The sequence below is a fragment of the Sceloporus occidentalis genome, unplaced genomic scaffold (assembly GCF_023333645.1).
Source record: "Sceloporus occidentalis isolate IW3139 unplaced genomic scaffold, rSceOcc1.0.p SCAF_220, whole genome shotgun sequence".
NCBI classification, from domain to species: domain Eukaryota; kingdom Metazoa; phylum Chordata; class Lepidosauria; order Squamata; family Phrynosomatidae; genus Sceloporus; species Sceloporus occidentalis.
Window position 1 is genome coordinate 329,679 of NW_028317200.1, and position 19,328 is coordinate 349,006.

The following is a 19,328-nucleotide window of genomic DNA, read 5'->3' on the forward strand; positions in this document are numbered from 1 at the left end:
TTGCAATCGTGTTTTGCATGTGTTAAAGGTTCCAATGATCAGGCAAGAGCTGGGTGGGATTAATTAAACACACCTTAACATCGAGGAGCACTGCCTGTGTCCGGGCCGTTGCCCTGCGGCATGTTTGGGTATACTCTGGTTTCTCTTCAGACCGAATAAATCTTTCGCCTTTTACTAAAGATTTCCGTGGGGAGGAACGACCATGAGTCGTAACCAATTTTTTGATGCCTGGCGTTTGCTGGGCTTCTTTGCTGTTGTTAACGATGGATCAAAAAGATTGCTTGCTCTAGTCGCAAGCTTTCCCCTGGCTGAGGACTGTGTCGCACCCAGAAGCGCAAAATATCCTGCCTGTGTCATGCTATGTACTGTTTGGGGTTGTAGAAATGCTTTAAGGAGGCAGGGTTAGACCACGCCCTCCAGACTCTATGCAAATAAGCCTGTGCATACGCTTTCAAACATGTTCCCAATTGTTCTTTATCATAATACACAAACCAAACAACAAAAAACTGCCCTTAAATGTTTAACATTGAGATCTCTGTTCCTCACATGTGCAGTTGTATTATTCATTTCCTCAAATAGCAACAGTGAAACATCTGGAAAAAGCACTCACCACGTGCTTAAGGGGCCGCTTTTCAGCATGGAAAAGACTAATGCGCCCTTTGTAGGTTCAGTGATCATAGCTTTTTTGCTATTTGTTTAAAAGCTTTCCGACACGAGTTGGGAAGCTCTATGCGTGTGGAAAGATCAGGTTGCAGACTTCGTTTTTGGCAAAATGTCTAGTGTGCTGCGTTTGGGTTGAGTTTTGCCGCTCCAATGCCGCGCTGCGCTCCTTCTTTGTGGCGGTGCTGGGGAGTCCGGTCGTCCGTGCGCTGCCGCTAGTGAGCCTTTCGCTCGTTCGTCGCGAGGCATACAGACAGGTGAACTGTCCGAGATTTTGTGCGGTTTTAAAACGGAAACAATTTTGCTAGGTACTTTTTATAATCTTAGGTGCAAAATGTTGGCACTGGCGATGCTGCTTAAGACAAAAAGAAATTGAAGGCAATCAGGCTTTTTTGGTGTTTGGGAAAAGGATGGGCTAAACACGCCACAATGGGGAAGGATTCTAAGCCTTACCTAACCCTAAACTGTCAACCGTAAACCATTAACAGTACTCCGACGCTAACTGTAACTGTGCCTCTTCAAAGCCATGAGCTTAACCCGCCCCTAACCCAAGCTCTATCACCAAACCTTTCCATGCTTAAGCGTTTCTAAGCGCTAACTTTGGAAAGGTGGTTTAATTAGAAAGATTTGATTTGTGGAAAAGATATATTTGCTTTCAAAGGAAACAGCATCAGGCAACTTGGTATTTGTGAAGCCGATGGGTTCAGCACGCCACCATTGGGGAAAAAGAGTAGTAATCAGATTCCATCCCGAAGCCTTACCCCTAACCTTGTAACACAGCCCAAAGCATGTGTGCCAGGAACTTCTGGTGGCTGCAGCGGAAGGGGAAGTTGCGGGCCCCCGTAGGCAAAGCGGTGGGGGAGGAACAATCTTCAGCTTTTCTTTTCTTAAAGCAAACAAAATTGTTTCAGAGAAGCAAGCTCGCGCCCCGGTCACTAAGACTGCTGGAAGGTTTGTTTGAGCTGCCGCCTCATTTGAATACCCATGATGCACTGGGAAACGCCCCACCTTATTGTTAGTTTAATAAGACTTTAAAGCAGCCCAATATTAAATGGTTCCAATCCCTTTGCAATCGTGTTTTGCATGTGTTAAAGGTTCCAATGATCAGGCAAGAGCTGGGTGGGATTAATTAAACACACCTTAACCTCGAGGAGCACTGCCTGTGTCCGGGCCGTTGCCCTGCGGCATGTTTGGGTATACTCTGGTTTCTCTTCAGACCGAATAAATCTTTCGCCTTTTACTAAAGATTTCCGTGGGGAGGAATGACCATGAGTCGTAACCAATTTTTTGATGCCTGGCGTTTGCTGGGCTTCTTTGCTGTTGTTAACGATAGATCAAAAAGATTGCTTGCTCTAGTCGCAAGCTTTGCCCTGGCTGAGGACTGTGTCGCACCCAGAAGCGCAAAATATCCTGCCTGTGTCATGCTATGTACTGTTTGGGGTTGTAGAAATGCTTTAAGGAGGCAGGGTTAGACCACGCCCTCCAGACTCTATGCAAATAAGCCTGTGCATACGCTTTCAAACATGTTCCCAATTGTTCTTTATCGTAATACACAAACCAAACAACAAAAAACTGCCCTTAAATGTTTAACATTGAGATCTCTGTTCCTCACATGTGCAGTTGTATTATTCATTTCCTCAAATAGCAACAGTGAAACATCTGGAAAAAGCACTCACCACGTGCTTAAGGGGCCGCTTTTCAGCATGGAAAAGACTAATGCGCCCTTTGTAGGTTCAGTGATCATAGCTTTTTTGCTGTTTGTTTCAAAGCTTTCCGACACGAGTTGGGAAGCTCTATGCGTGTGGAAAGATCAGGTTGCAGACTTCGTTTTTGGCAAAATGTCTAGTCTGCTGCGTTTGGGTTGACTTTTGCCGCTCCAATGCCGCGCTGCGCTCCTTCTTTGTGGCGGTGCTGGGGAGTCCGGTCGTCCGTGCGCTGCCGCTAGTGAGCCTTTCGCTCGTTCGTCGCGAGGCATACAGACAGGTGAACTGTCCGAGATTTTGTGCGGTTTTAAAACGGAAACAATTTTGCTAGGTACTTTTTATAATCTTAGGTGCAAAATGTTGGCACTGGCGATGCTGCTTAAGACAAAAAGAAATTGAAGGCAATCAGGCTTTTTTGGTGTTTGGGAAAAGGATGGGCTAAACACGCCACAATGGGGAAGGATTCTAAGCCTTACCTAACCCTAAACTGTCAACCGTAAACCATTAACAGTACTCCGACGCTAACTGTAACTGTGCCTCTTCAAAGCCATGAGCTTAACCCGCCCCTAACCCAAGCTCTATCACCAAACCTTTCCATGCTTAAGCGTTTCTAAGCGCTAACTTTGGAAAGGTGGTTTAATTAGAAAGATTTGATTTGTGGAAAAGATATATTTGCTTTCAAAGGAAACAGCATCAGGCAACTTGGTATTTGTGAAGCCGATGGGTTCAGCACGCCACCATTGGGGAAAAAGAGTAGTAATCAGATTCCATCCCGAAGCCTTACCCCTAACCTTGTAACACAGCCCAAAGCATGTGTGCCAGGAACTTCTGGTGGCTGCAGCGGAAGGGGAAGTTGCGGGCCCCCGTAGGCAAAGCGGTGGGGGAGGAACAATCTTCAGCTTTTCTTTTCTTAAAGCAAACAAAATTGTTTCAGAGAAGCAAGCTCGCGCCCCGGTCACTAAGACTGCTGGAAGGTTTGTTTGAGCTGCCGCCTCATTTGAATACCCATGATGCACTGGGAAACGCCCCACCTTATTGTTAGTTTAATAAGACTTTAAAGCAGCCCAATATTAAATGGTTCCAATCCCTTTGCAATCGTGTTTTGCATGTGTTAAAGGTTCCAATGATCAGGCAAGAGCTGGGTGGGATTAATTAAACACACCTTAACATCGAGGAGCACTGCCTGTGTCCGGGCCGTTGCCCTGCGGCATGTTTGGGTATACTCTGGTTTCTCTTCAGACCGAATAAATCTTTCGCCTTTTACTAAAGATTTCCGTGGGGAGGAACGACCATGAGTCGTAACCAATTTTTTGATGCCTGGCGTTTGCTGGGCTTCTTTGCTGTTGTTAACGATGGATCAAAAAGATTGCTTGCTCTAGTCGCAAGCTTTCCCCTGGCTGAGGACTGTGTCGCACCCAGAAGCGCAAAATATCCTGCCTGTGTCATGCTATGTACTGTTTGGGGTTGTAGAAATGCTTTAAGGAGGCAGGGTTAGACCACGCCCTCCAGACTCTATGCAAATAAGCCTGTGCATACGCTTTCAAACATGTTCCCAATTGTTCTTTATCATAATACACAAACCAAACAACAAAAAACTGCCCTTAAATGTTTAACATTGAGATCTCTGTTCCTCACATGTGCAGTTGTATTATTCATTTCCTCAAATAGCAACAGTGAAACATCTGGAAAAAGCACTCACCACGTGCTTAAGGGGCCGCTTTTCAGCATGGAAAAGACTAATGCGCCCTTTGTAGGTTCAGTGATCATAGCTTTTTTGCTATTTGTTTAAAAGCTTTCCGACACGAGTTGGGAAGCTCTATGCGTGTGGAAAGATCAGGTTGCAGACTTCGTTTTTGGCAAAATGTCTAGTGTGCTGCGTTTGGGTTGAGTTTTGCCGCTCCAATGCCGCGCTGCGCTCCTTCTTTGTGGCGGTGCTGGGGAGTCCGGTCGTCCGTGCGCTGCCGCTAGTGAGCCTTTCGCTCGTTCGTCGCGAGGCATACAGACAGGTGAACTGTCCGAGATTTTGTGCGGTTTTAAAACGGAAACAATTTTGCTAGGTACTTTTTATAATCTTAGGTGCAAAATGTTGGCACTGGCGATGCTGCTTAAGACAAAAAGAAATTGAAGGCAATCAGGCTTTTTTGGTGTTTGGGAAAAGGATGGGCTAAACACGCCACAATGGGGAAGGATTCTAAGCCTTACCTAACCCTAAACTGTCAACCGTAAACCATTAACAGTACTCCGACGCTAACTGTAACTGTGCCTCTTCAAAGCCATGAGCTTAACCCGCCCCTAACCCAAGCTCTATCACCAAACCTTTCCATGCTTAAGCGTTTCTAACCGCTAACTTTGGAAAGGTGGTTTAATTAGAAAGATTTGATTTGTGGAAAAGATATATTTGCTTTCAAAGGAAACAGCATCAGGCAACTTGGTATTTGTGAAGCCGATGGGTTCAGCACGCCACCATTGGGGAAAAAGAGTAGTAATCAGATTCCATCCCGAAGCCTTACCCCTAACCTTGTAACACAGCCCAAAGCATGTGTGCCAGGAACTTCTGGTGGCTGCAGCGGAAGGGGAAGTTGCGGGCCCCCGTAGGCAAAGCGGTGGGGGAGGAACAATCTTCAGCTTTTCTTTTCTTAAAGCAAACAAAATTGTTTCAGAGAAGCAAGCTCGCGCCCCGGTCACTAAGACTGCTGGAAGGTTTGTTTGAGCTGCCGCCTCATTTGAATACCCATGATGCACTGGGAAACGCCCCACCTTATTGTTAGTTTAATAAGACTTTAAAGCAGCCCAATATTAAATGGTTCCAATCCCTTTGCAATCGTGTTTTGCATGTGTTAAAGGTTCCAATGATCAGGCAAGAGCTGGGTGGGATTAATTAAACACACCTTAACATCGAGGAGCACTGCCTGTGTCCGGGCCGTTGCCCTGCGGCATGTTTGGGTATACTCTGGTTTCTCTTCAGACCGAATAAATCTTTCGCCTTTTACTAAAGATTTCCGTGGGGAGGAACGACCATGAGTCGTAACCAATTTTTTGATGCCTGGCGTTTGCTGGGCTTCTTTGCTGTTGTTAAAGATAGATCAAAAAGATTGCTTGCTCTAGTCGCAAGCTTTGCCCTGGTTGAGGACTGTGTCGCACTCAGAAGCGCAAAATATCCTGCCTGTGTCATGCTATGTACTGTTTGGGGTTGTAGAAATGCTTTAAGGAGGCAGGGTTAGACCACGCCCTCCAGACTCTATGCAAATAAGCCTGTGCATACGCTTTCAAACATGTTCCCAATTGTTCTTTATCATAATACACAAACCAAACAACAAAAAACTGCCCTTAAATGTTTAACATTGAGATCTCTGTTCCTCACATGTGCAGTTGTATTATTCATTTCCTCAAATAGCAACAGTGAAACATCTGGAAAAAGCACTCACCACGTGCTTAAGGGGCCGCTTTTCAGCATGGAAAAGACTAATGCGCCCTTTGTAGGTTCAGTGATCATAGCTTTTTTGCTGTTTGTTTCAAAGCTTTCCGACACGAGTTGGGAAGCTCTATGCGTGTGGAAAGATCAGGTTGCAGACTTCGTTTTTGGCAAAATGTCTAGTCTGCTGCGTTTGGGTTGACTTTTGCCGCTCCAATGCCGCGCTGCGCTCCTTCTTTGTGGCGGTGCTGGGGAGTCCGGTCGTCCGTGCGCTGCCGCTAGTGAGCCTTTCGCTCGTTCGTCGCGAGGCATACAGACAGGTGAACTGTCCGAGATTTTGTGCGGTTTTAAAACGGAAACAATTTTGCTAGGTACTTTTTATAATCTTAGGTGCAAAATGTTGGCACTGGCGATGCTGCTTAAGACAAAAAGAAATTGAAGGCAATCAGGCTTTTTTGGTGTTTGGGAAAAGGATGGGCTAAACACGCCACAATGGGGAAGGATTCTAAGCCTTACCTAACCCTAAACTGTCAACCGTAAACCATTAACAGTACTCCGACGCTAACTGTAACTGTGCCTCTTCAAAGCCATGAGCTTAACCCGCCCCTAACCCAAGCTCTATCACCAAACCTTTCCATGCTTAAGCGTTTCTAACCGCTAACTTTGGAAAGGTGGTTTAATTAGAAAGATTTGATTTGTGGAAAAGATATATTTGCTTTCAAAGGAAACAGCATCAGGCAACTTGGTATTTGTGAAGCCGATGGGTTCAGCACGCCACCATTGGGGAAAAAGAGTAGTAATCAGATTCCATCCCGAAGCCTTACCCCTAACCTTGTAACACAGCCCAAAGCATGTGTGCCAGGAACTTCTGGTGGCTGCAGCGGAAGGGGAAGTTGCGGGCCCCCGTAGGCAAAGCGGTGGGGGAGGTACAGTCTTCAGCTTTTCTTTTCTTAAAGCAAACAAAATTGTTTCAGAGAAGCAAGCTCGCGCCCCGGTCACTAAGACTGCTGGAAGGTTTGTTTGAGCTGCCGCCTCATTTGAATACCCATGATGCACTGGGAAACGCCCCACCTTATTGTTAGTTTAATAAGACTTTAAAGCAGCCCAATATTAAATAGTTCCAATCCCTTTGCAATCGTGTTTTGCATGTGTTAAAGGTTCCAATGATCAGGCAAGAGCTGGGTGGGATTAATTAAACACACCTTAACCTCGAGGAGCACTGCCTGTGTCCGGGCCGTTGCCCTGCGGCATGTTTGGGCATACTCTGGTTTCTCTTCAGATCGAATAAATCTTTCGCCTTTTACTAAAGATTTCCGTGGGGAGGAATGACCATGAGTCATAACCAATTTTTTGATGCCTGGCGTTTGCTGGGCTTCTTTGCTGTTGTTAACGATAGATCAAAAAGATTGCTTGCTCTAGTCGCAAGATTTGCCCTGGCTGAGGACTGTGTTGCACCCAGAAGCGCAAAATATCCTGCCTGTGTCATGCTATGTACTGTTTGGGGTTGTAGAAATGCTTTAAGGAGGCAGGGTTAGACCACGCCCTCCAGACTCTATGCAAATAAGCCTGTGCATACGCTTTCAAACATGTTCCCAATTGTTCTTTATCGTAATACACAAACCAAACAACAAAAAACTGCCCTTAAATGTTTAACATTGAGGTCTCTGTTCCTCACATGTGCAGTTGTATTATTCATTTCCTCAAATAGCAACAGTGAAACATCTGGAAAAAGCACTCACCACGTGCTTAAGGGGCCGCTTTTCAGCATGGAAAAGACTAATGCGCCCTTTGTAGGTTCAGTGATCATAGCTTTTTTGCTATTTGTTTAAAAGCTTTCCGACACGAGTTGGGAAGCTCTATGCGTGTGGAAAGATCAGGTTGCAGACTTCGTTTTTGGCAAAATGTCTAGTCTGCTGCGTTTGGGTTGACTTTTGCCGCTCCAATGCCGCGCTGCGCTCCTTCTTTGTGGCGGTGCTGGGGAGTCCGGTTGTCCGTGCGCTGCCGCTAGGGAGCCTTTCGCTCGTTCGTCGCGAGGCATACAGACAGGTGAACTGTCCGAGATTTTGTGCGGTTTTAAAACGGAAACAATTTTGCTAGGTACTTTTTATAATCTTAGGTGCAAAATGTTGGCACTGGCGATGCTGCTTAAGACAAAAAGAAATTGAAGGCAATCAGGCTTTTTTGGTCTAAACACGCCACAATGGGGAAGGATTCTAAGCCTTACCTAACCCTAAACTGTCAACCGTAAACCATTAACAGTACTCCGACGCTAACTGTAACTGTGCCTCTTCAAAGCCATGAGCTTAACCCGCCCCTAACCCAAGCTCTATCACCAAACCTTTCCATGCTTAAGCGTTTCTAACCGCTAACTTTGGAAAGGTGGTTTAATTAGAAAGATTTGATTTGTGGAAAAGATATATTTGCTTTCAAAGGAAACAGCATCAGGCAACTTGGTATTTGTGAAGCCGATGGGTTCAGCACGCCACCATTGGGGAAAAAGAGTAGTAATCAGATTCCATCCCGAAGCCTTACCCCTAACCTTGTAACACAGCCCAAAGCATGTGTGCCAGGAACTTCTGGTGGCTGCAGCGGAAGGGGAAGTTGCGGGCCCCCGTAGGCAAAGCGGTGGGGGAGGAACAATCTTCAGCTTTTCTTTTCTTAAAGCAAACAAAATTGTTTCAGAGAAGCAAGCTCGCGCCCCGGTCACTAAGACTGCTGGAAGGTTTGTTTGAGCTGCCGCCTCATTTGAATACCCATGATGCACTGGGAAACGCCCCACCTTATTGTTAGTTTAATAAGACTTTAAAGCAGCCCAATATTAAATGGTTCCAATCCCTTTGCAATCGTGTTTTGCATGTGTTAAAGGTTCCAATGATCAGGCAAGAGCTGGGTGGGATTAATTAAACACACCTTAACATCGAGGAGCACTGCCTGTGTCCGGGCCGTTGCCCTGCGGCATGTTTGGGTATACTCTGGTTTCTCTTCAGACCGAATAAATCTTTCGCCTTTTACTAAAGATTTCCGTGGGGAGGAACGACCATGAGTCGTAACCAATTTTTTGATGCCTGGCGTTTGCTGGGCTTCTTTGCTGTTGTTAACGATGGATCAAAAAGATTGCTTGCTCTAGTCGCAAGCTTTCCCCTGGCTGAGGACTGTGTCGCACCCAGAAGCGCAAAATATCCTGCCTGTGTCATGCTATGTACTGTTTGGGGTTGTAGAAATGCTTTAAGGAGGCAGGGTTAGACCACGCCCTCCAGACTCTATGCAAATAAGCCTGTGCATACGCTTTCAAACATGTTCCCAATTGTTCTTTATCATAATACACAAACCAAACAACAAAAAACTGCCCTTAAATGTTTAACATTGAGATCTCTGTTCCTCACATGTGCAGTTGTATTATTCATTTCCTCAAATAGCAACAGTGAAACATCTGGAAAAAGCACTCACCACGTGCTTAAGGGGCCGCTTTTCAGCATGGAAAAGACTAATGCGCCCTTTGTAGGTTCAGTGATCATAGCTTTTTTGCTATTTGTTTAAAAGCTTTCCGACACGAGTTGGGAAGCTCTATGCGTGTGGAAAGATCAGGTTGCAGACTTCGTTTTTGGCAAAATGTGTAGTGTGCTGCGTTTGGGTTGAGTTTTGCCGCTCCAATGCCGCGCTGCGCTCCTTCTTTGTGGCGGTGCTGGGGAGTCCGGTCGTCCGTGCGCTGCCGCTAGTGAGCCTTTCGCTCGTTCGTCGCGAGGCATACAGACAGGTGAACTGTCCGAGATTTTGTGCGGTTTTAAAACGGAAACAATTTTGCTAGGTACTTTTTATAATCTTAGGTGCAAAATGTTGGCACTGGCGATGCTGCTTAAGACAAAAAGAAATTGAAGGCAATCAGGCTTTTTTGGTGTTTGGGAAAAGGATGGGCTAAACACGCCACAATGGGGAAGGATTCTAAGCCTTACCTAACCCTAAACTGTCAACCGTAAACCATTAACAGTACTCCGACGCTAACTGTAACTGTGCCTCTTCAAAGCCATGAGCTTAACCCGCCCCTAACCCAAGCTCTATCACCAAACCTTTCCATGCTTAAGCGTTTCTAAGCGCTAACTTTGGAAAGGTGGTTTAATTAGAAAGATTTGATTTGTGGAAAAGATATATTTGCTTTCAAAGGAAACAGCATCAGGCAACTTGGTATTTGTGAAGCCGATGGGTTCAGCACGCCACCATTGGGGAAAAAGAGTAGTAATCAGATTCCATCCCGAAGCCTTACCCCTAACCTTGTAACACAGCCCAAAGCATGTGTGCCAGGAACTTCTGGTGGCTGCAGCGGAAGGGGAAGTTGCGGGCCCCCGTAGGCAAAGCGGTGGGGGAGGAACAATCTTCAGCTTTTCTTTTCTTAAAGCAAACAAAATTGTTTCAGAGAAGCAAGCTCGCGCCCCGGTCACTAAGACTGCTGGAAGGTTTGTTTGAGCTGCCGCCTCATTTGAATACCCATGATGCACTGGGAAACGCCCCACCTTATTGTTAGTTTAATAAGACTTTAAAGCAGCCCAATATTAAATGGTTCCAATCCCTTTGCAATCGTGTTTTGCATGTGTTAAAGGTTCCAATGATCAGGCAAGAGCTGGGTGGGATTAATTAAACACACCTTAACCTCGAGGAGCACTGCCTGTGTCCGGGCCGTTGCCCTGCGGCATGTTTGGGTATACTCTGGTTTCTCTTCAGACCGAATAAATCTTTCGCCTTTTACTAAAGATTTCCGTGGGGAGGAACGACCATGAGTCGTAACCAATTTTTTGATGCCTGGCGTTTGCTGGGCTTCTTTGCTGTTGTTAACGATAGATCAAAAAGATTGCTTGCTCTAGTCGCAAGCTTTGCCCTGGCTGAGGACTGTGTCGCACCCAGAAGCGCAAAATATCCTGCCTGTGTCATGCTATGTACTGTTTGGGGTTGTAGAAATGCTTTAAGGAGGCAGGGTTAGACCACGCCCTCCAGACTCTATGCAAATAAGCCTGTGCATACGCTTTCAAACATGTTCCCAATTGTTCTTTATCGTAATACACAAACCAAACAACAAAAAACTGCCCTTAAATGTTTAACATTGAGATCTCTGTTCCTCACATGTGCAGTTGTATTATTCATTTCCTCAAATAGCAACAGTGAAACATCTGGAAAAAGCACTCACCACGTGCTTAAGGGGCCGCTTTTCAGCATGGAAAAGACTAATGCGCCCTTTGTAGGTTCAGTGATCATAGCTTTTTTGCTGTTTGTTTCAAAGCTTTCCGACACGAGTTGGGAAGCTCTATGCGTGTGGAAAGATCAGGTTGCAGACTTCGTTTTTGGCAAAATGTCTAGTCTGCTGCGTTTGGGTTGACTTTTGCCGCTCCAATGCCGCGCTGCGCTCCTTCTTTGTGGCGGTGCTGGGGAGTCCGGTCGTCCGTGCGCTGCCGCTAGTGAGCCTTTCGCTCGTTCGTCGCGAGGCATACAGACAGGTGAACTGTCCGAGATTTTGTGCGGTTTTAAAACGGAAACAATTTTGCTAGGTACTTTTTATAATCTTAGGTGCAAAATGTTGGCACTGGCGATGCTGCTTAAGACAAAAAGAAATTGAAGGCAATCAGGCTTTTTTGGTGTTTGGGAAAAGGATGGGCTAAACACGCCACAATGGGGAAGGATTCTAAGCCTTACCTAACCCTAAACTGTCAACCGTAAACCATTAACAGTACTCCGACGCTAACTGTAACTGTGCCTCTTCAAAGCCATGAGCTTAACCCGCCCCTAACCCAAGCTCTATCACCAAACCTTTCCATGCTTAAGCGTTTCTAACCGCTAACTTTGGAAAGGTGGTTTAATTAGAAAGATTTGATTTGTGGAAAAGATATATTTGCTTTCAAAGGAAACAGCATCAGGCAACTTGGTATTTGTGAAGCCGATGGGTTCAGCACGCCACCATTGGGGAAAAAGAGTAGTAATCAGATTCCATCCCGAAGCCTTACCCCTAACCTTGTAACACAGCCCAAAGCATGTGTGCCAGGAACTTCTGGTGGCTGCAGCGGAAGGGGAAGTTGCGGGCCCCCGTAGGCAAAGCGGTGGGGGAGGAACAATCTTCAGCTTTTCTTTTCTTAAAGCAAACAAAATTGTTTCAGAGAAGCAAGCTCGCGCCCCGGTCACTAAGACTGCTGGAAGGTTTGTTTGAGCTGCCGCCTCATTTGAATACCCATGATGCACTGGGAAACGCCCCACCTTATTGTTAGTTTAATAAGACTTTAAAGCAGCCCAATATTAAATGGTTCCAATCCCTTTGCAATCGTGTTTTGCATGTGTTAAAGGTTCCAATGATCAGGCAAGAGCTGGGTGGGATTAATTAAACACACCTTAACATCGAGGAGCACTGCCTGTGTCCGGGCCGTTGCCCTGCGGCATGTTTGGGTATACTCTGGTTTCTCTTCAGACCGAATAAATCTTTCGCCTTTTACTAAAGATTTCCGTGGGGAGGAACGACCATGAGTCGTAACCAATTTTTTGATGCCTGGCGTTTGCTGGGCTTCTTTGCTGTTGTTAACGATGGATCAAAAAGATTGCTTGCTCTAGTCGCAAGCTTTCCCCTGGCTGAGGACTGTGTCGCACCCAGAAGCGCAAAATATCCTGCCTGTGTCATGCTATGTACTGTTTGGGGTTGTAGAAATGCTTTAAGGAGGCAGGGTTAGACCACGCCCTCCAGACTCTATGCAAATAAGCCTGTGCATACGCTTTCAAACATGTTCCCAATTGTTCTTTATCATAATACACAAACCAAACAACAAAAAACTGCCCTTAAATGTTTAACATTGAGATCTCTGTTCCTCACATGTGCAGTTGTATTATTCATTTCCTCAAATAGCAACAGTGAAACATCTGGAAAAAGCACTCACCACGTGCTTAAGGGGCCGCTTTTCAGCATGGAAAAGACTAATGCGCCCTTTGTAGGTTCAGTGATCATAGCTTTTTTGCTATTTGTTTAAAAGCTTTCCGACACGAGTTGGGAAGCTCTATGCGTGTGGAAAGATCAGGTTGCAGACTTCGTTTTTGGCAAAATGTCTAGTGTGCTGCGTTTGGGTTGAGTTTTGCCGCTCCAATGCCGCGCTGCGCTCCTTCTTTGTGGCGGTGCTGGGGAGTCCGGTCGTCCGTGCGCTGCCGCTAGTGAGCCTTTCGCTCGTTCGTCGCGAGGCATACAGACAGGTGAACTGTCCGAGATTTTGTGCGGTTTTAAAACGGAAACAATTTTGCTAGGTACTTTTTATAATCTTAGGTGCAAAATGTTGGCACTGGCGATGCTGCTTAAGACAAAAAGAAATTGAAGGCAATCAGGCTTTTTTGGTGTTTGGGAAAAGGATGGGCTAAACACGCCACAATGGGGAAGGATTCTAAGCCTTACCTAACCCTAAACTGTCAACCGTAAACCATTAACAGTACTCCGACGCTAACTGTAACTGTGCCTCTTCAAAGCCATGAGCTTAACCCGCCCCTAACCCAAGCTCTATCACCAAACCTTTCCATGCTTAAGCGTTTCTAACCGCTAACTTTGGAAAGGTGGTTTAATTAGAAAGATTTGATTTGTGGAAAAGATATATTTGCTTTCAAAGGAAACAGCATCAGGCAACTTGGTATTTGTGAAGCCGATGGGTTCAGCACGCCACCATTGGGGAAAAAGAGTAGTAATCAGATTCCATCCCGAAGCCTTACCCCTAACCTTGTAACACAGCCCAAAGCATGTGTGCCAGGAACTTCTGGTGGCTGCAGCGGAAGGGGAAGTTGCGGGCCCCCGTAGGCAAAGCGGTGGGGGAGGAACAATCTTCAGCTTTTCTTTTCTTAAAGCAAACAAAATTGTTTCAGAGAAGCAAGCTCGCGCCCCGGTCACTAAGACTGCTGGAAGGTTTGTTTGAGCTGCCGCCTCATTTGAATACCCATGATGCACTGGGAAACGCCCCACCTTATTGTTAGTTTAATAAGACTTTAAAGCAGCCCAATATTAAATGGTTCCAATCCCTTTGCAATCGTGTTTTGCATGTGTTAAAGGTTCCAATGATCAGGCAAGAGCTGGGTGGGATTAATTAAACACACCTTAACATCGAGGAGCACTGCCTGTGTCCGGGCCGTTGCCCTGCGGCATGTTTGGGTATACTCTGGTTTCTCTTCAGACCGAATAAATCTTTTGCCTTTTACTAAAGATTTCCGTGGGGAGGAACGACCATGAGTCGTAACCAATTTTTTGATGCCTGGCGTTTGCTGGGCTTCTTTGCTGTTGTTAACGATAGATCAAAAAGATTGCTTGCTCTAGTCGCAAGCTTTGCCCTGGTTGAGGACTGTGTCGCACTCAGAAGCGCAAAATATCCTGCCTGTGTCATGCTATGTACTGTTTGGGGTTGTAGAAATGCTTTAAGGAGGCAGGGTTAGACCACGCCCTCCAGACTCTATGCAAATAAGCCTGTGCATACGCTTTCAAACATGTTCCCAATTGTTCTTTATCATAATACACAAACCAAACAACAAAAAACTGCCCTTAAATGTTTAACATTGAGATCTCTGTTCCTCACATGTGCAGTTGTATTATTCATTTCCTCAAATAGCAACAGTGAAACATCTGGAAAAAGCACTCACCACGTGCTTAAGGGGCCGCTTTTCAGCATGGAAAAGACTAATGCGCCCTTTGTAGGTTCAGTGATCATAGCTTTTTTGCTGTTTGTTTCAAAGCTTTCCGACACGAGTTGGGAAGCTCTATGCGTGTGGAAAGATCAGGTTGCAGACTTCGTTTTTGGCAAAATGTCTAGTCTGCTGCGTTTGGGTTGACTTTTGCCGCTCCAATGCCGCGCTGCGCTCCTTCTTTGTGGCGGTGCTGGGGAGTCCGGTCGTCCGTGCGCTGCCGCTAGTGAGCCTTTCGCTCGTTCGTCGCGAGGCATACAGACAGGTGAACTGTCCGAGATTTTGTGCGGTTTTAAAACGGAAACAATTTTGCTAGGTACTTTTTATAATCTTAGGTGCAAAATGTTGGCACTGGCGATGCTGCTTAAGACAAAAAGAAATTGAAGGCAATCAGGCTTTTTTGGTGTTTGGGAAAAGGATGGGCTAAACACGCCACAATGGGGAAGGATTCTAAGCCTTACCTAACCCTAAACTGTCAACCGTAAACCATTAACAGTACTCCGACGCTAACTGTAACTGTGCCTCTTCAAAGCCATGAGCTTAACCCGCCCCTAACCCAAGCTCTATCACCAAACCTTTCCATGCTTAAGCGTTTCTAAGCGCTAACTTTGGAAAGGTGGTTTAATTAGAAAGATTTGATTTGTGGAAAAGATATATTTGCTTTCAAAGGAAACAGCATCAGGCAACTTGGTATTTGTGAAGCCGATGGGTTCAGCACGCCACCATTGGGGAAAAAGAGTAGTAATCAGATTCCATCCCGAAGCCTTACCCCTAACCTTGTAACACAGCCCAAAGCATGTGTGCCAGGAACTTCTGGTGGCTGCAGCGGAAGGGGAAGTTGCGGGCCCCCGTAGGCAAAGCGGTGGGGGAGGAACAATCTTCAGCTTTTCTTTTCTTAAAGCAAACAAAATTGTTTCAGAGAAGCAAGCTCGCGCCCCGGTCACTAAGACTGCTGGAAGGTTTGTTTGAGCTGCCGCCTCATTTGAATACCCATGATGCACTGGGAAACGCCCCACCTTATTGTTAGTTTAATAAGACTTTAAAGCAGCCCAATATTAAATGGTTCCAATCCCTTTGCAATCGTGTTTTGCATGTGTTAAAGGTTCCAATGATCAGGCAAGAGCTGGGTGGGATTAATTAAACACACCTTAACCTCGAGGAGCACTGCCTGTGTCCGGGCCGTTGCCCTGCGGCATGTTTGGGTATACTCTGGTTTCTCTTCAGACCGAATAAATCTTTCGCCTTTTACTAAAGATTTCCGTGGGGAGGAACGACCATGAGTCGTAACCAATTTTTTGATGCCTGGCGTTTGCTGGGCTTCTTTGCTGTTGTTAACGATAGATCAAAAAGATTGCTTGCTCTAGTCGCAAGCTTTGCCCTGGCTGAGGACTGTGTCGCACCCAGAAGCGCAAAATATCCTGCCTGTGTCATGCTATGTACTGTTTGGGGTTGTAGAAATGCTTTAAGGAGGCAGGGTTAGACCACGCCCTCCAGACTCTATGCAAATAAGCCTGTGCATACGCTTTCAAACATGTTCCCAATTGTTCTTTATCGTAATACACAAACCAAACAACAAAAAACTGCCCTTAAATGTTTAACATTGAGATCTCTGTTCCTCACATGTGCAGTTGTATTATTCATTTCCTCAAATAGCAACAGTGAAACATCTGGAAAAAGCACTCACCACGTGCTTAAGGGGCCGCTTTTCAGCATGGAAAAGACTAATGCGCCCTTTGTAGGTTCAGTGATCATAGCTTTTTTGCTGTTTGTTTCAAAGCTTTCCGACACGAGTTGGGAAGCTCTATGCGTGTGGAAAGATCAGGTTGCAGACTTCGTTTTTGGCAAAATGTCTAGTCTGCTGCGTTTGGGTTGACTTTTGCCGCTCCAATGCCGCGCTGCGCTCCTTCTTTGTGGCGGTGCTGGGGAGTCCGGTCGTCCGTGCGCTGCCGCTAGTGAGCCTTTCGCTCGTTCGTCGCGAGGCATACAGACAGGTGAACTGTCCGAGATTTTGTGCGGTTTTAAAACGGAAACAATTTTGCTAGGTACTTTTTATAATCTTAGGTGCAAAATGTTGGCACTGGCGATGCTGCTTAAGACAAAAAGAAATTGAAGGCAATCAGGCTTTTTTGGTGTTTGGGAAAAGGATGGGCTAAACACGCCACAATGGGGAAGGATTCTAAGCCTTACCTAACCCTAAACTGTCAACCGTAAACCATTAACAGTACTCCGACGCTAACTGTAACTGTGCCTCTTCAAAGCCATGAGCTTAACCCGCCCCTAACCCAAGCTCTATCACCAAACCTTTCCATGCTTAAGCGTTTCTAACCGCTAACTTTGGAAAGGTGGTTTAATTAGAAAGATTTGATTTGTGGAAAAGATATATTTGCTTTCAAAGGAAACAGCATCAGGCAACTTGGTATTTGTGAAGCCGATGGGTTCAGCACGCCACCATTGGGGAAAAAGAGTAGTAATCAGATTCCATCCCGAAGCCTTACCCCTAACCTTGTAACACAGCCCAAAGCATGTGTGCCAGGAACTTCTGGTGGCTGCAGCGGAAGGGGAAGTTGCGGGCCCCCGTAGGCAAAGCGGTGGGGGAGGTACAATCTTCAGCTTTTCTTTTCTTAAAGCAAACAAAATTGTTTCAGAGAAGCAAGCTCGCGCCCCGGTCACTAAGACTGCTGGAAGGTTTGTTTGAGCTGCCGCCTCATTTGAATACCCATGATGCACTGGGAAACGCCCCACCTTATTGTTAGTTTAATAAGACTTTAAAGCAGCCCAATATTAAATAGTTCCAATCCCTTTGCAATCGTGTTTTGCATGTGTTAAAGGTTCCAATGATCAGGCAAGAGCTGGGTGGGATTAATTAAACACACCTTAACCTCGAGGAGCACTGCCTGTGTCCGGGCCGTTGCCCTGCGGCATGTTTGGGTATACTCTGGTTTCTCATCAGACAGAATAAATCTTTCGCCTTTTACTAAAGATTTCCGTGGGGAGGAACGACCATGAGTCGTAACCAATTTTTTGATGCCTGGCGTTTGCTGGGCTTCTTTGCTGTTGTTAACGATAGATCAAAAAGATTGCTTGCTCTAGTCGCAAGCTTTGCCCTGGCTGAGGACTGTGTCGCACCCAGAAGCGCAAAATATCCTGCCTGTGTCATGCTATGTACTGTTTGGGGTTGTAGAAATGCTTTAAGGAGGCAGGGTTAGACCACGCCCTCCAGACTCTATGCAAATAAGCCTGTGCATACGCTTTCAAACATGTTCCCAATTGTTCTTTATCGTAATACACAAACCAAACAACAAAAAACTGCCCTTAAATGTTTAACATTGAGGTCTCTGTTCCTCACATGTGCAGTTGTATTATTCATTTCCTCAAATAGCAACAGTGAAACATCTGGAAAAAGCACTCACCACGTGCTTAAGGGGCCGCTTTTCAGCATGGAAAAGACTAATGCGCCCTTTGTAGGTTCAGTGATCATAGCTTTTTTGCTATTTGTTTAAAAGCTTTCCGACACGAGTCGGGAAGCTCTATGCGTGTGGAAAGATCAGGTTGCAGACTTCGTTTTTGGCAAAATGTCTAGTCTGCTGCGTTTGGGTTGACTTTTGCCGCTCCAATGCCGCGCTGCGCTCCTTCTTTGTGGCGGTGCTGGGGAGTCCGGTCGTCCGTGCGCTGCCGCTAGTGAGCCTTTCGCTCGTTCGTCGCGAGGCATACAGACAGGTGAACTGTCCGAGATTTTGTGCGGTTTTAAAACGGAAACAATTTTGCTAGGTACTTTTTATAATCTTAGGTGCAAAATGTTGGCACTGGCGATGCTGCTTAAGACAAAAAGAAATTGAAGGCAATCAGGCTTTTTTGGTGTTTGGGAAAAGGATGGGCTAAACACGCCACAATGGGGAAGGATTCTAAGCCTTACCTAACCCTAAACTGTCAACCGTAAACCATTAACAGTACTCCGACGCTAACTGTAACTGTGCCTCTTCAAAGCCATGAGCTTAACCCGCCCCTAACCCAAGCTCTATCACCAAACCTTTCCATGCTTAAGCGTTTCTAACCGCTAACTTTGGAAAGGTGGTTTAATTAGAAAGATTTGATTTGTGGAAAAGATATATTTGCTTTCAAAGGAAACAGCATCAGGCAACTTGGTATTTGTGAAGCCGATGGGTTCAGCACGCCACCATTGGGGAAAAAGAGTAGTAATCAGATTCCATCCCGAAGCCTTACCCCTAACCTTGTAACACAGCCCAAAGCATGTGTGCCAGGAACTTCTGGTGGCTGCAGCGGAAGGGGAAGTTGCGGGCCCCCGTAGGCAAAGCGGTGGGGGAGGTACAATCTTCAGCTTTTCTTTTCTTAAAGCAAACAAAATTGTTTCAGAGAAGCAAGCTCGCGCCCCGGTCACTAAGACTGCTGGAAGGTTTGTTTGAGCTGCCGCCTCATTTGAATACCCATGATGCACTGGGAAACGCCCCACCTTATTGTTAGTTTAATAAGACTTTAAAGCAGCCCAATATTAAATAGTTCCAATCCCTTTGCAATCGTGTTTTGCATGTGTTAAAGGTTCCAATGATCAGGCAAGAGCTGGGTGGGATTAATTAAACACACCTTAACCTCGAGGAGCACTGCCTGTGTCCGGGCCGTTGCCCTGCGGCATGTTTGGGCATACTCTGGTTTCTCTTCAGACCGAATAAATCTTTCGCCTTTTACTAAAGATTTCCGTGGGGAGGAACGACCATGAGTCGTAACTAATTTCTTGATGCCTGGCGTTTGCTGGGCTTCTTTGCTGTTGTTAACGATAGATCAAAAAGATTGCTTGCTCTAGTCGCAAGCTTTGCCCTGGCTGAGGACTGTGTCGCACCCAGAAGCGCAAAATATCCTGCCTGTGTCATGCT

At 45.9% G+C, this 19,328-nt stretch overlaps 12 non-coding genes across 12 annotated transcripts; all 12 read left to right on the top strand.

Annotated features, from left to right (window-relative positions):
* The first annotated feature begins 130 nt into the window (after positions 1 to 130).
* LOC149277052 (U5 spliceosomal RNA) lies at positions 131 to 245 on the top strand. The gene has a single exon (XR_016279275.1). It is a non-coding gene; the product is annotated as a U5 spliceosomal RNA (small nuclear RNA).
* Positions 246 to 1,856: 1,611 nt separating this feature from the next.
* On the top strand, positions 1,857 to 1,971 carry LOC149277053 (U5 spliceosomal RNA). Its single transcript, XR_016279191.1, has one exon. It is a non-coding gene; the product is annotated as a U5 spliceosomal RNA (small nuclear RNA).
* Positions 1,972 to 3,582: 1,611 nt separating this feature from the next.
* On the top strand, positions 3,583 to 3,697 carry LOC149277054 (U5 spliceosomal RNA). The gene has a single exon (XR_016279285.1). It is a non-coding gene; the product is annotated as a U5 spliceosomal RNA (small nuclear RNA).
* A 1,611-nt stretch (positions 3,698 to 5,308) lies between these two features.
* Positions 5,309 to 5,423, top strand: LOC149277055 (U5 spliceosomal RNA). The gene has a single exon (XR_016279287.1). It is a non-coding gene; the product is annotated as a U5 spliceosomal RNA (small nuclear RNA).
* A 1,611-nt stretch (positions 5,424 to 7,034) lies between these two features.
* On the top strand, positions 7,035 to 7,149 carry LOC149277056 (U5 spliceosomal RNA). The gene has a single exon (XR_016279157.1). It is a non-coding gene; the product is annotated as a U5 spliceosomal RNA (small nuclear RNA).
* A 1,593-nt stretch (positions 7,150 to 8,742) lies between these two features.
* LOC149277057 (U5 spliceosomal RNA) lies at positions 8,743 to 8,857 on the top strand. The gene has a single exon (XR_016279288.1). It is a non-coding gene; the product is annotated as a U5 spliceosomal RNA (small nuclear RNA).
* A 1,611-nt stretch (positions 8,858 to 10,468) lies between these two features.
* Positions 10,469 to 10,583, top strand: LOC149277058 (U5 spliceosomal RNA). The gene has a single exon (XR_016279289.1). It is a non-coding gene; the product is annotated as a U5 spliceosomal RNA (small nuclear RNA).
* Positions 10,584 to 12,194: 1,611 nt separating this feature from the next.
* LOC149277059 (U5 spliceosomal RNA) lies at positions 12,195 to 12,309 on the top strand. Its single transcript, XR_016279290.1, has one exon. It is a non-coding gene; the product is annotated as a U5 spliceosomal RNA (small nuclear RNA).
* A 1,611-nt stretch (positions 12,310 to 13,920) lies between these two features.
* LOC149277060 (U5 spliceosomal RNA) lies at positions 13,921 to 14,035 on the top strand. Its single transcript, XR_016279140.1, has one exon. It is a non-coding gene; the product is annotated as a U5 spliceosomal RNA (small nuclear RNA).
* Positions 14,036 to 15,646: 1,611 nt separating this feature from the next.
* LOC149277061 (U5 spliceosomal RNA) lies at positions 15,647 to 15,761 on the top strand. Its single transcript, XR_016279291.1, has one exon. It is a non-coding gene; the product is annotated as a U5 spliceosomal RNA (small nuclear RNA).
* Positions 15,762 to 17,372: 1,611 nt separating this feature from the next.
* Positions 17,373 to 17,487, top strand: LOC149277062 (U5 spliceosomal RNA). Its single transcript, XR_016279238.1, has one exon. It is a non-coding gene; the product is annotated as a U5 spliceosomal RNA (small nuclear RNA).
* A 1,611-nt stretch (positions 17,488 to 19,098) lies between these two features.
* Positions 19,099 to 19,213, top strand: LOC149277063 (U5 spliceosomal RNA). Its single transcript, XR_016279239.1, has one exon. It is a non-coding gene; the product is annotated as a U5 spliceosomal RNA (small nuclear RNA).
* The last annotated feature ends 115 nt before the right edge of the window (positions 19,214 to 19,328 follow it).